The sequence below is a fragment of the Halyomorpha halys genome, unplaced genomic scaffold (genome assembly GCF_000696795.3).
Source record: "Halyomorpha halys isolate HHAL.00 unplaced genomic scaffold, Hhal_1.1 Scaffold135.1, whole genome shotgun sequence".
NCBI classification, from domain to species: domain Eukaryota; kingdom Metazoa; phylum Arthropoda; class Insecta; order Hemiptera; family Pentatomidae; genus Halyomorpha; species Halyomorpha halys.
In genome coordinates this window covers 739,530-751,900 of record NW_027113702.1, presented here as the reverse complement: position 1 = coordinate 751,900, position 12,371 = coordinate 739,530, and the positions used below count along the sequence as shown (strand labels likewise).

The 12,371-nt window shown below is 29.7% G+C and overlaps 1 protein-coding gene across 2 annotated transcripts in view; it reads right to left on the bottom strand.

The window, feature by feature from the left end:
* Positions 1-12,371, bottom strand: part of br (broad-complex core protein) — a 285,943-nt gene that overhangs the window by 48,753 nt on the left and 224,819 nt on the right. The gene's annotated exons all lie outside the window — the stretch shown is intronic.

Below are 12,371 nucleotides of genomic sequence, written 5' to 3'. Positions count from 1 at the left end.
GTTTCCTTCTACTTCTAGTATAATTCCAATAGGATCATGGTCGTGTTGGTATCTGAAGTACAGGTTTATCAATCCATTGCTGTTTTTATTTTATATTATTTAAAATTCAATTTCACTTTATGTTTATTTATTTTTTTATTATATCATTCAGTTTAATAATACGGTTTTGTTGTGTATGGAAAAACATTGATAATTAGTAGATACATAAAATATTGACTTAATTAATTTTTTTTTAATATTATAAGGTATTTAAAATTATATTATTTTAGGCGTATGTTTGTCGATTAAAAAAAAAAAAGTAATTTTTTCAACAAATATAAAATGTGACAAGCCGTATTAATATTAAATTTTTCTAAAAATAATTATTTCCCTTAAAACAGTCATAATGGAAATTTTCACATGACGTCATTTCCGCATGCTTGTAATTTTCAAAATCACATTTGATTTCGCCTATAGATATAAAATAAATATGCTTAGTCACAGATGATATCATAATTCGCAATTGTTGGAAATTATTGTTCTAGTACTAAAATTTTTATCTCTTAAATTTACAAATATTACAAACGAAGTTCTAAATATTTTAATTAAATACGCTCATCTTTTGATTTTTGTTTATTATTCATTCGTTCAGTAAGATATTTTTAAATCATAAAATAAGATCTGGAGGGTAACAAATTAAAAAGAACAAGAAATAGGGGAGTTGTAGATATTTTTCTCTTTGCGTTACAGAAATAAATAAAATAATGAGATGCAGATAGGAATAAAAGTAGATTTACAGCCAAAAACTATGAAATATAGTATTTTTATTTTATTATAAAACCCTCCAGAGGGAGAAGACCGAAATAAACGAAGTGAAAAAGAAAGAATACGCCTAGGAAACGAGATAAAAAGAAAGAAAATAGTTCCCTTCGGCTCTTTTCTGGCTTTAGTCGGGTCCTTACAGTGTAATATTATCTCTATTAAGACTAATAAATAACATTATTTCCTTGAGAGAGTATCTAATTTTTTTTTTTTAGTCTTAAGAATTTTAGTTGTAGTTTACATGAAATTAAAATTTTCAACAAAGCTATCTATTGTTTGAAAATAAATTATGGAGTGGTTAAAAAAAAAAAAAAAAATACAGTCCTTTCTTTAATAATTATTAAGACATGTGACATTTCGATTCTTATAATCTTAAAAATGTTGACTTTATAACATGTAAAACCAATGAGAAAAATATATTTTCCATTCATCAATGAATTAAGTCCTTACGTTTTGAAGGCCTAAGTTAAAAAATTCATGTCTCCAAGAAACATTCAAGAGGAAATAACTTCTGCTGATGTCCTCCATGTTTAGCTCTTAGAACTAATATTTATTCTGATAATAAGTTTTGTATTTTGTATCCTCATTACTCTGGACTCAATTTGGTCTGGCAATAGAGCCCCACTGATTCTTCTAGGAGATTCGTTTTAAAGAAAACTGTTTTTTAAGAAACATCTTCAAATAACAAGCTTGAGAAAAGCAAAATTAAATTAAGGAATATCCTGACACCGAATATATATTTATTGTTCCCTTAGTGTTCTATTAAATTTGTTTTGTACACAATGTACAGACAATAATAAAACAATAAAAGAGTTGTATACTTTAAAACATATTTAGTATTACTTTGAATATATTTATTAAAACGTTGAAGACCTGGGATCTGACGGATGCCTTACTTTGCCTTGTACAAAAGTGCGGCAAAGCTTGGTTCTGAGTTGCCAAGACAGAAAGTGAATATTCTATCTATATTTATTTTTTGTAACTCAATTTTTTTATTTACTTTATTTTTTTTGGCTTTTTAATTTTCTAAGTAATATTTTTTAAGTTACATTTTTATTGCCCTTAATTTTTGCACATTGTAGTACTACTCTTCAATAAAAATTGAAATCCTTAAAATAAAAATAAAAACACCTCTGAAAAGAAGAAGTATGTTATGCGATTAGTATCTTTCAGTTATGCCTAAGAAACTCTCAGCTAGTTAGTCCTAAACTTCTTTCTTATTTGTAATCAAAGAATCCGGTACTAGGAAGATATAAAACATCCGATGATAGACAATAGAAAATATCGAAGGCAATGCTATATTCTTTCAGAGACTCGATGGTGATAAAATGTTACGTCGCCTGCTATAAAAGTATTTATTACTGCAGTAATAGTTTAACATATTTTAAGATTAAATTTGCTAATACAAAGTTCTTCATTCGAAAATAACTACCACTTCACCTTCGCCCCTCTATTCTTTTTAGTTATGAGCGATATTGACTGTCTGAATTTTCACAAGTAACCTCGCATTGTAATGATGACACAGAATCCATGTTGCAAAATATACATTTTTTTTGTTCCCATGAGACCCAATCTGTAAGGTCAGACACAAAAGGTAAAACAGAAGAGTTACAGATATCATTGTCTGTTTAGGATTGTAAATCACCAAATAATGGTGATCTTACGAGATAGTGTCACACCGACCTCCGATCACCAGAGCAATACTTCAAATACCTTTAAAAGGGCAAAGTCAGAATCCCTTGGAGGCACAGGAGTTCCTGCCTGTGTTGCAGTCGCCTACTACTAGAGGGCGCCTCTATGAAGCTAGGCATCTTTCTTGTCTTAGTTACTTTTGAGTCATTGGATAGATATTCATTAAGCTAATTTTTGAATATCTGATTTTTAACCTGTGTCAATATTTTATAAAATATTCGGTGAGTACCGCACCTCACACTGTACAACGGAGTGAAATACGATGATTATTGTTTGATGAAAATATCAAATGATGGATAGTTACATTAATCTTCAATAAAGAATTATTTAGTAGGTCATTTTCACTTTCTCGTATTCATAAACTAATAGTCAATATTTTGTATACGGAAAAAAAAAAATGTTACGATTATTTATTATTTTTATTCAATGAAACAATTTTTAAGCAAAATTGAATTATTATTATATGTTCTAGACAAATCGTTTGTCTAAAATATATTATTAGTACTTGTGTAATGCTTTATATTAAATAACCTGATTTTCTTCTTATTTATTGTAATTAAACAAAAGGTGTACATTTTGCTTCATGGTACAATTTTTTTTTTCTAATTTTCCTGTGTCTTATTTTTAATTTGTTTTAATTTTCTTCCGGCTGTGTTAATGACATATAAACATAAATGAATATTTTCATTCTTGATCATTAATTAATTTAATTTGATTTTTAAATTTTCTCCATCTTTCAAACAGTTTATCCGAATGGGCCTATTTGTTTGCGAGGCGAGAAAGTAGATAGCGATACTGAGGTTTGTGGCAAGCTATGCTAATTTTAATAAATGTTCTTTTTTTTAATATTCAAAAATATTTTATTTTTATGTTAACCGTGTTAATAATGTCTGTTAAAAAAAAAAATTAAAATGAAAGGGGGAAAATGATTAATCACACTTTATACTTTTTGCTTGGTTCAATAAAATAACGAAATGTACATCTTCCACAGTATTGGGTGTTTTTATTTTTATAATATGAAGGGACCTCATTATTTTATTAGTTCTCATTAAACTCTAATATAACAAAAAAATAATGACAAAAATGGAATCTGATCGTTTTCCTCCTGTACCATATAGATGTAATAGTAAATATGAAACAATCTTTTTTTTTTAAGTTTAATTAAAATATAAAAAATGCGGTTTGGAGTATAAAATAAAAATGAAATATAACTTATCTTATTTTATTTAATGCTATATCCACATATAGCAGGAATCCAGTGCCTTAAGGCCCATTTAAACATGACAGATATCTGTCGTGATAGGAAGAGTGAGAAAGAATGACAATGCTTGTTTATATAAAAAATCTTAACTATGATTTATTCCGTTGCACCAATTCACAAATGCTTCTATAACGTTGAAGCAAAAGAATTGTTAATGTACGAAACAAAAAAATAAAAGCGTGTGTCTGTGTATATAATGGTGTGTAACGTTATTCATGTCAGCTGAATTTTTATTCGCTTGCCGGAGAAGTATCGATGATGCTTTCAATATATCGATTTGAGCCGAGGACCAATTATCTTAATTATCGACGCGAGGCAGGTGCCTAGTCAGGTGCTCAAACAGATCCTCTTGTGTCCAGCAGCGGCGCTCCACACATATGGCCTGGAAAGACAAAGACTAACCCGAGTTAGGAAGGGTTGCGTTAGGGGTGCACCTGTGCAGGATGCAGTCCCATTGTCATGGGTGATCCTTCGGGATCTTTCGGCTCTTCTACTTCTGGAGGTGTTTCCAGTAACAAGATGACCGGGTGATTCTGGGCTCTAGAATTATCATTATTACGGATATTAAAGTAACTCGGAGTTCCTAACACCTGATATCCGTTATACTTGGATACTAACGGTTAAATACCGGCCTGGGGTAGCGTGCTGAGGTAATGGTAGGATAGGAAGCTGTGTTGCCACCTTGGTCTCTTTCAGAAGCGCGAACAATACGGAACGTCACAACTCATTGGGATCCCGATGTTAGTGTTTTGTAACATCTTTCCGATAGGATTCTTGTCTTGCCGGAACAAACTATGCCGATAAATTCGTTATCAGATTTTTAGAAATTGTTAATTAAATTATGTATAAAACAAGGAAAATATGTTCGTTAGCCCAGAAGTATATCCTGGCCAATATATTCATGTTACAATACAAAGACATAGAACAGGGTATGTTGTGCGTTATACACATAATACTTGTGTACATCATACATTTACCATTCTGTAAGGAGTAAATTTCAATCAATAAATTCTTATTTCATGGTTTCGTGAGGTGCGAATAACGAATTCCAACTTTGTTCTTTTCAAGAATATAACAATATAACAATATTGTCTAATAAAACCGATTGGGAGTGATCAGATGAGCTCTACAGTCTCCAATTTTCAAGTATGTAAATTGCAGTCCCTTACCTCCACTATTCTCCTTATAAAATTCTTTCATACATTTTTTATAACTGTTAACATTGAAAAGTAGTTAAATAATTCAAATAAACACAAAATTTAAGGTACTTTAGAAGAATATTTTATAAAGATTTTTAATCTACCTGATATCAAAGATCCATTGCATTGTACATTGATCGAGTTTAATCAAAATCATTAGAGTTGTTTTTGAGAAAATGGGAAATATCTGATCTATAAAGTGGTATTTCTGGTCAGTCGATTTTAACGAAAAAATTGCTGCATCATCCCAGGGAAATGCCAGCCTTAAATCTGTGATTTATGTTTCATGCGATTTTTCGTTTTTTAACTAGGTACACAGACACATACATTTTTTTTCAAAACTCAGTTATATGGAACCTCAAAGCATGTATTCCTGTTGAAAACCCAACGTCGCATTTTTCACTATTGCAATACTGTCCCTTACTTTATATACCATACATCATCATAATTGGCGCGACAGCCCGTTACCGTGCCTGAGCCTCCTCTAGTAGCTTCCACCTGTCTTCTGCTGCAACTCCTCAGTTTCGGGTCCCCAGAAGGACCCGGACATCCGTTGATACAGTGTCCGCCCATCTCATGTTCGGCCTCCTAACTCTTCTCTTTTCATGTAATTGCTCGGATAGAACCTTACTTTGGATATCATCGCAACGCATCCTCCTCACATGACTCGCCCCCATCGGAGTCTATCCAACATTATAAACTTGACAACATCGTTCTTTCTTCTCCATACATTGCCCTCTCTAACAGGTTCAAATATTTTTCTCAGAATGGATCTCTCGAAGAACAAGAGTCTTGGTCAGCTTTAGTGAAGCCCCAAAACTCAGATCCGTATGTGACAACGGGAGGTACAAGTGATTTATTGAGATTTGCCTTGGCCCCATTACAGAGCAACCCTCTTCTAAAATGTCTTTCCAGGCCAAAGCAGCATCGGCTGGCTGGATTCTTCTGGATCCTTTAGCTAATCTCCTGAGAGATATTTTGGCCGTTCACTTCAGTTCTCAGGTATATGAAACAACTCACCCTCTCGAACTTGAATGAACCTGCATCAAATGTTCCAGTTTCTGGTTCACATCCTCCAGCTCTCAAGTTCTTCGTCTTGTTTTCATCGACTACAAGACCCAGTTTTCTTGCAGTACCATCCAAAGCAAGGAATGATTATTCCAGCCTTTGTTCCGATCGTGCAATAATCTAGTCGGCTTACTCTAGTAACTGGACTGTGCTGTTAAATATAGTTGCATGGAGTTGAATACGTGGATCCCGAACAGACTTCTACCCTGCAAAATTAAGTAGACATGCTAGAGCATATACCATATATAGGTATCCACATCACGATGTAACCACATTACTTACGATTTAAACTATTTTTACTATAACACGAAACGAAATGAAAAGTAGATAAATAAAAGGAAACATAAAAAAATAACGTAAATAATGGAATGGTATCGAATAAGCATTAAATGCAACTGTTTTTCTTCAATCTATAGAGTATATAATCTTTAGAATAAATTAACATTTTAAAAGAGTATTATAGAGTTAAACAAGGGGAAAATGTAGATAAGAAATATATAACTCCACACAAGTGTGCAATTAAATTGAAACATTGTTTAAAATTGTTGGCTTTCTTTAACGTTGTTATAAGATCAACAGTGTCGGGGGAAAAAAATCGTAATAAATTGTTAACTAGAGCGACATTTTAAGAGAGTCTTAATCTATTTGAAGTTAAAAAAAAATTATTACAAGGGAATCAATTTATTTTTTTTTTAAGTTTTGAAGCATAAAAAAAAATATATATATTTACAAAAACTTGATTAGCATTGTGTTCTTGACGTGAAATGAGCACAGGACTCCGGCCAGGGGAAATTACTACGCTCCCTTTAAAAATAAAAAATAAATATAAAAAAAAAAAAAGTCCTTGGGCTTAAATAGAAAAGTGTTCTAAGTGGTATTAAGCTCTTGTCTAAAACAGGTTTTGGGAATAATTGCTTCTTAAATTTAATGCAGTATTATTGACCTCCGCTTGGTTTGATTTATAAAACAGTATATAATGAGCGTTCGCCTTCAATATGGTTTCATACCATAAAAGTTTTGTAACCACAATTATGGCAGGAGGGTTACTGAGTCTGTACTTACATTGGGAAGATCGGTTGTAACAATTCTGTACTCACACGCTCAGCTTGAATATTATTGTACATGAACGTATTTCTATCATAAATATGTTTTATTTGGTTTACAGAATATACAAATATGGGTATGTAGTAGACTTTATATTCTGAATTTGTTATTATGTATCGTGTGAATGTGAAACATTCAGCGCTCTCTGTTCTATATTTCTTTTAAGTGAACCAATAGGAAATATTTAATAATAAAATAATTTAATATTCTAATGGATGGAAATATATACAGTAAAGTATAACTTCCAGTTATTCCAGTCTGAATAACTTCCAGTTTCAATGGGATGATAAATGTTCGTCGTTTTTTCCAATAAATAATAAATTTTGCATTGTATAGCAAAAAATTAATGTATTTAAAAACATTGAATCGTAGCTATCGTAAACATATAAGAAATTAGTTAATTATTTAATAATTCTATACATATAATGATGACTATTAATGATATATATTTTTATGTCTTCAGGATCAGTCAACAAGATGACTTTTCACAACTTTGCATTGTCATGTCCTACAATACAAAAAAAGAAATGTTTTTTTAGAAGAAAAGTTTCTTCAAATAATTATATAAAAACTACATGTACATAGATGTAATTTATGATTAATAATTATTACAATAGAAACATTAAGTTTTAATTTCATAATTAAACTAATTTTCCGAAAGCGCTTTTGATTTTTAGCTTCTCTTTCTTGTATTTAATCGTTTATTGAACATAAATGTCTTTTTATTTAAAAATTTATTGTTATACTGCATATTTATTAGAAACAAATAAGTTGTTGACGATATTTTGTAAATTTCATTTTTCATGATGCACTTGTCGAACTATAGTTTAACTGAAAAACCACTATTAAATTTACATTTACATATATTTGACAATATTTTTCATTTAGCTGTATGAGAAATTCTGAATCGTTATTTAATAAATAATGATGCGATTTTACATTGTTTATAAACCTTAATAGTAATTTTTTTTTGTTAGTTTTAAACTTTTATATCATGCCAGTAATAATACATTTAATAATTATGATGAATAAAGATTAAATATTTTGGAGAATAATACTGTAACAAATTAAATTGGAATTCTACACAATAAAAAAAAAATAATGACTGTCAATATTATTATATAGGTAAATAATTTAACCATTCTTATGAAAAAAATAAAATAAAATATAGAGGTAGGTTTTGGATTGGTGATTCTATTGTCATTAAATTGTTTGTACCTTTTAAAGACATTTCTTGTTAATTTGGTAATTGTAGAAGTCAACCTTTCTTGGAAAACTTTATTTCTCTCTTCAAGGGGCAATTAATTGAAGTACCTAAGATGTCTCACCGAAATTATAAAAATAAATGAGAATAAAATAAAATAATTCCATTAAAAGAAGGGAATGCCATCTTGGAATATGCTCGGTTTTAGTTTAAAACAATTTTATTTAAACAAATGGTGGATCAAAATAAATGAAACCCGAAAGATTTAATAAATATAGTGAGGAATACAGATGCAAAAGGGAATAATTTTAATTTTAATTTTTTTTTTGTTTTTAACATTATTAAGATGGTAAATTCAAAACCACATAAAACGTAGTAAATCAAATTTAATTATATATTTTTAGATACCAATGGGTAATTTCTTTACACGCCTGTAACACTCCAATTTAACTGAGACCAAATTTACTAAATGTATTATAATGTACAGTTGTAAATAGCTATAAATAAATAATAAATAAATTATATATTTAAAGTTAGGATTGAGATTGAATAGGCTGCATAGTATTTCATCAAACTTGTATTTTTCTTTAAAAAGAAAACGTTTCGGCTATAAAAACATCATCGGACATACATGAAAATGATCTTCGATTACGTATGAATATTCATAAATCAGTGTGGTTCTATAGATGAAAATGTTGTGGTTTAGAGAAAAAAATATATGATCAAATATTGTGGTGTCTTTTTATTTTTTAAAAATACTATTCTAACCTTAAAAATCAATAAAGTATAGGGATAAATAGAAATAGCCGATAGGATCACTAAATCTTCGGAGGAGTATTTGACTTACGGAACAAAAAAATAAATTAAAATATTTCTTGGCGATTGATATAAAAACTAAATCCTGAAAAATTACAGAAATTATTTTTTTTGTGTTATTTATTTTCATTTAAATCTTTAATAACTATAATAATAAAATATTTTAATAATTATGAGTTTTTTTCCTGGTTTATTCACTTTTTCTTTTTCTCTGGGGAAATGTGATACATTCAATTTATTGAATTAAAAAAAATATATATTTCTGTCATATTTAAAAACTACTGATTCAGTAATAATTGTTCCGAATAAAACAAAAAAAAAAATCTGAAATCTTGAGCACTTATGCATCTTTTTGAGAATGCTTGAATAATTATCGAATTTGCTTTAATTCTCTTTAAGATGCAAAAAAGAATTCTCTTTTGCATCTTCACACATTATTCTTTTTATTTTAAATTTTAGATTATTTTTAGTCTTATTATTATAATAGTAATTATAGATTATTATAATAGTCTTCAAATATTAAATATGTATACACACAGATATTTATACGTAGTGTAAAAAATATCTATAACAAAATCAAACAGATGCCGGTTCAACGACAGTAGCTCACGTAATGTCTGTTTCCGTTCGTATCTTATCCATGTTTTCGCAACTATATAATCCATTTGATATCTCTTATCAATAGAAACATTATTATTAATTAACTTTCTACTAAATAAAAGAAAGCTTATTACGACTATTGCTGTATCCGTTTAAAATTTAAAATTAGCTTAATAAAACGGGAAAAAAACAACAAATTATATTAATAAATTGGGAACATCCTTCTAAATATTTAAATTTACCGTTTTCTTCATTATATTTTTTTTAAAACCGACGTATAAATAATATCTGATTCTTATGAGAGATAAAGAATATGACCTCTCACTTCTAATATCATGGCTATCTATTGCTCTATTTCAATGTACATAGTGCTGTAACTACAATCTGATTTATTTATAGGAGTCATAACCTGGGATCATGTCCTTCTTATGTTGTCTTTCGAATTGATCTATTAGCGAATCGCAAAGAGGGAAAATGTCTCTTTATTTCATTTACTAAAAGAAAAAACTAGCATTGTTTTGTACCTAAAAAATGAAGAATAAATTTCAATATACTTAAATTTATATTTAAAATTCAATATGAGTGCTATATTCACTTATTAAAAAAATAGGGTAACACATTACCAACTATTCCACTACTATATTTTCCACATTATTCGCTTAGAAACCAAATCGCTGAATCAGAGAAAATTGTTTTTATAACATCTTAATTGCCTGTATTGAGTCAAAAATTGAAATTATTCGACAATTTAAATAACTACTCAATAGTTTTTGTTGAATTTACAGCCCAAGTTATCTCTTATATTGTTCGGCCGGTTCGGTAGATAATTTTCTGCTGTTTAGCTGACTGATGATCTCCAATACTAAGAAATCTTAGATAAAAATTTAGCTGTTAAATGAAATTATTGCATAATTTTGGCCTTAATCAAGAAAATATAAATTTTTGACATATAAAAGTATCTGCTATAAATAACAGTTACTGTAATATGTTTATCTACTACTTTAAATAAATAATTAGTAATGAGAATCAGTAGTAGTGAATAAAACTTATTACTTAATAAAACTATGAGTTTTCATAAGATATATGTATATTTAAAAGAACAGAAAAAGGGAATAATTGCTATACGGATTTCGACAGTTTCAAACTAATATTACAGTGCTAAAACATATCATAGAGTTACTCTCTATTGCTATTTAAAATTAGTAACACTATGAACTATGTGGAGTCTTAGTTTTATTTCTTGTTAAGATATTTATAACTGTTTCTAATCCAATGGTATTGCAAAGAGTTGATTTGTGGTCAAGATCACTCTCAACCACCAGGTTTCTCCCATATTAAAGGCAAAAACTTAGAGATTGAGTTTGCACCAGCAGGATCTCTTGACCTTAGGCTTTATACACAGCTTTTATAGGTAATTTATTTAATTTAAATAATTATCTGTCACAGCGGGACTCGAACACAGGCAAATCTTTCAATGAGTGATTGAACCTACAATTCATTAGAAATATGTTAATCTTGTCCTTGGGAACTTTAGTAGAGCCTCATATTTTACGTCAAGAACTTACTTTCTTCAACTAATAGTTTTTTAGCAAAATATTTTACGCAATACTATTCGTTTAAAAACCTTTATGCGTAAAATTTAACATTTCTATAACTTATTATATGGCATGATAGTAGCTATATGATAGCGTCTGGGATGTTTCCCAGTACCTCCTTTCCTAAAGACCCTAAAATCTCGTGAAGTTCGCTCATCCTCTTCCGGAACACTTTTCACAATCACGCCAGCTGTCAATTAGAGGCTTTTCAATTAACGCAATCATAAATCACACCTATATGAATGAATTTCCATTGATAATGAACCGGAGGATATTTAAAACGTACCGGTCCCGTAGTTTCATTAGCCTATAATGACGACCAAGTATTTAATTAGTGTTTGGCCGAGCGGCAAACAAGTCTTCGTGAGAATATACCATTTCGATTAATCAGGTTGGTAAGCTTTTATGGGCTAGTTTTAAGGATTTAGTAACGAGGTTCTTTTGCGAATAGAAAGAGCAATTATTATTCGTATAATATAAATTATTACAACCAAACGGTTTTGCAGGTTGCATGAAATTGGAGGAGTCACATTCAACAGTACGTCAAGGAGTAAAGAGTGTTGAAAAGAGGTAGAGCTTACACGACTAAACTCATTGATTGGCCAATGATTTGGATAAAAAAAGTTTTATTTCCTTCTCAGTGGTTTGCGACTTCGAGATCATTATATTCTGAACGAACGATCTGTGTATTTTTTTTTTATTAATCAAGACTTCTCACATCAACACAATTTTAGTAAGTAATCTGTGTACTTTAGTGAGTCGAGAAGGTCAATGATTCACGTCTCTTCCCAAATCCTCTTCCTCCCTGTTCTAAGTTGAAAGTTTCTCTATTTTATAAATCAGTAGTTAATTAAAACGAGGTTATTGCATATTGAAGTTAATGGTATTGATGTGATGGCATATGAAAAGCTATTTCTTATCCAGGTAGCGTCGAAGTAGAAGTAGATATTGCGGATGTCGCGGCGCAAGAGTCAAGCGAGTGAAAGTAAAACATTCAGATAGGAGGGAAGAAATACGATTGTTGGGACTAT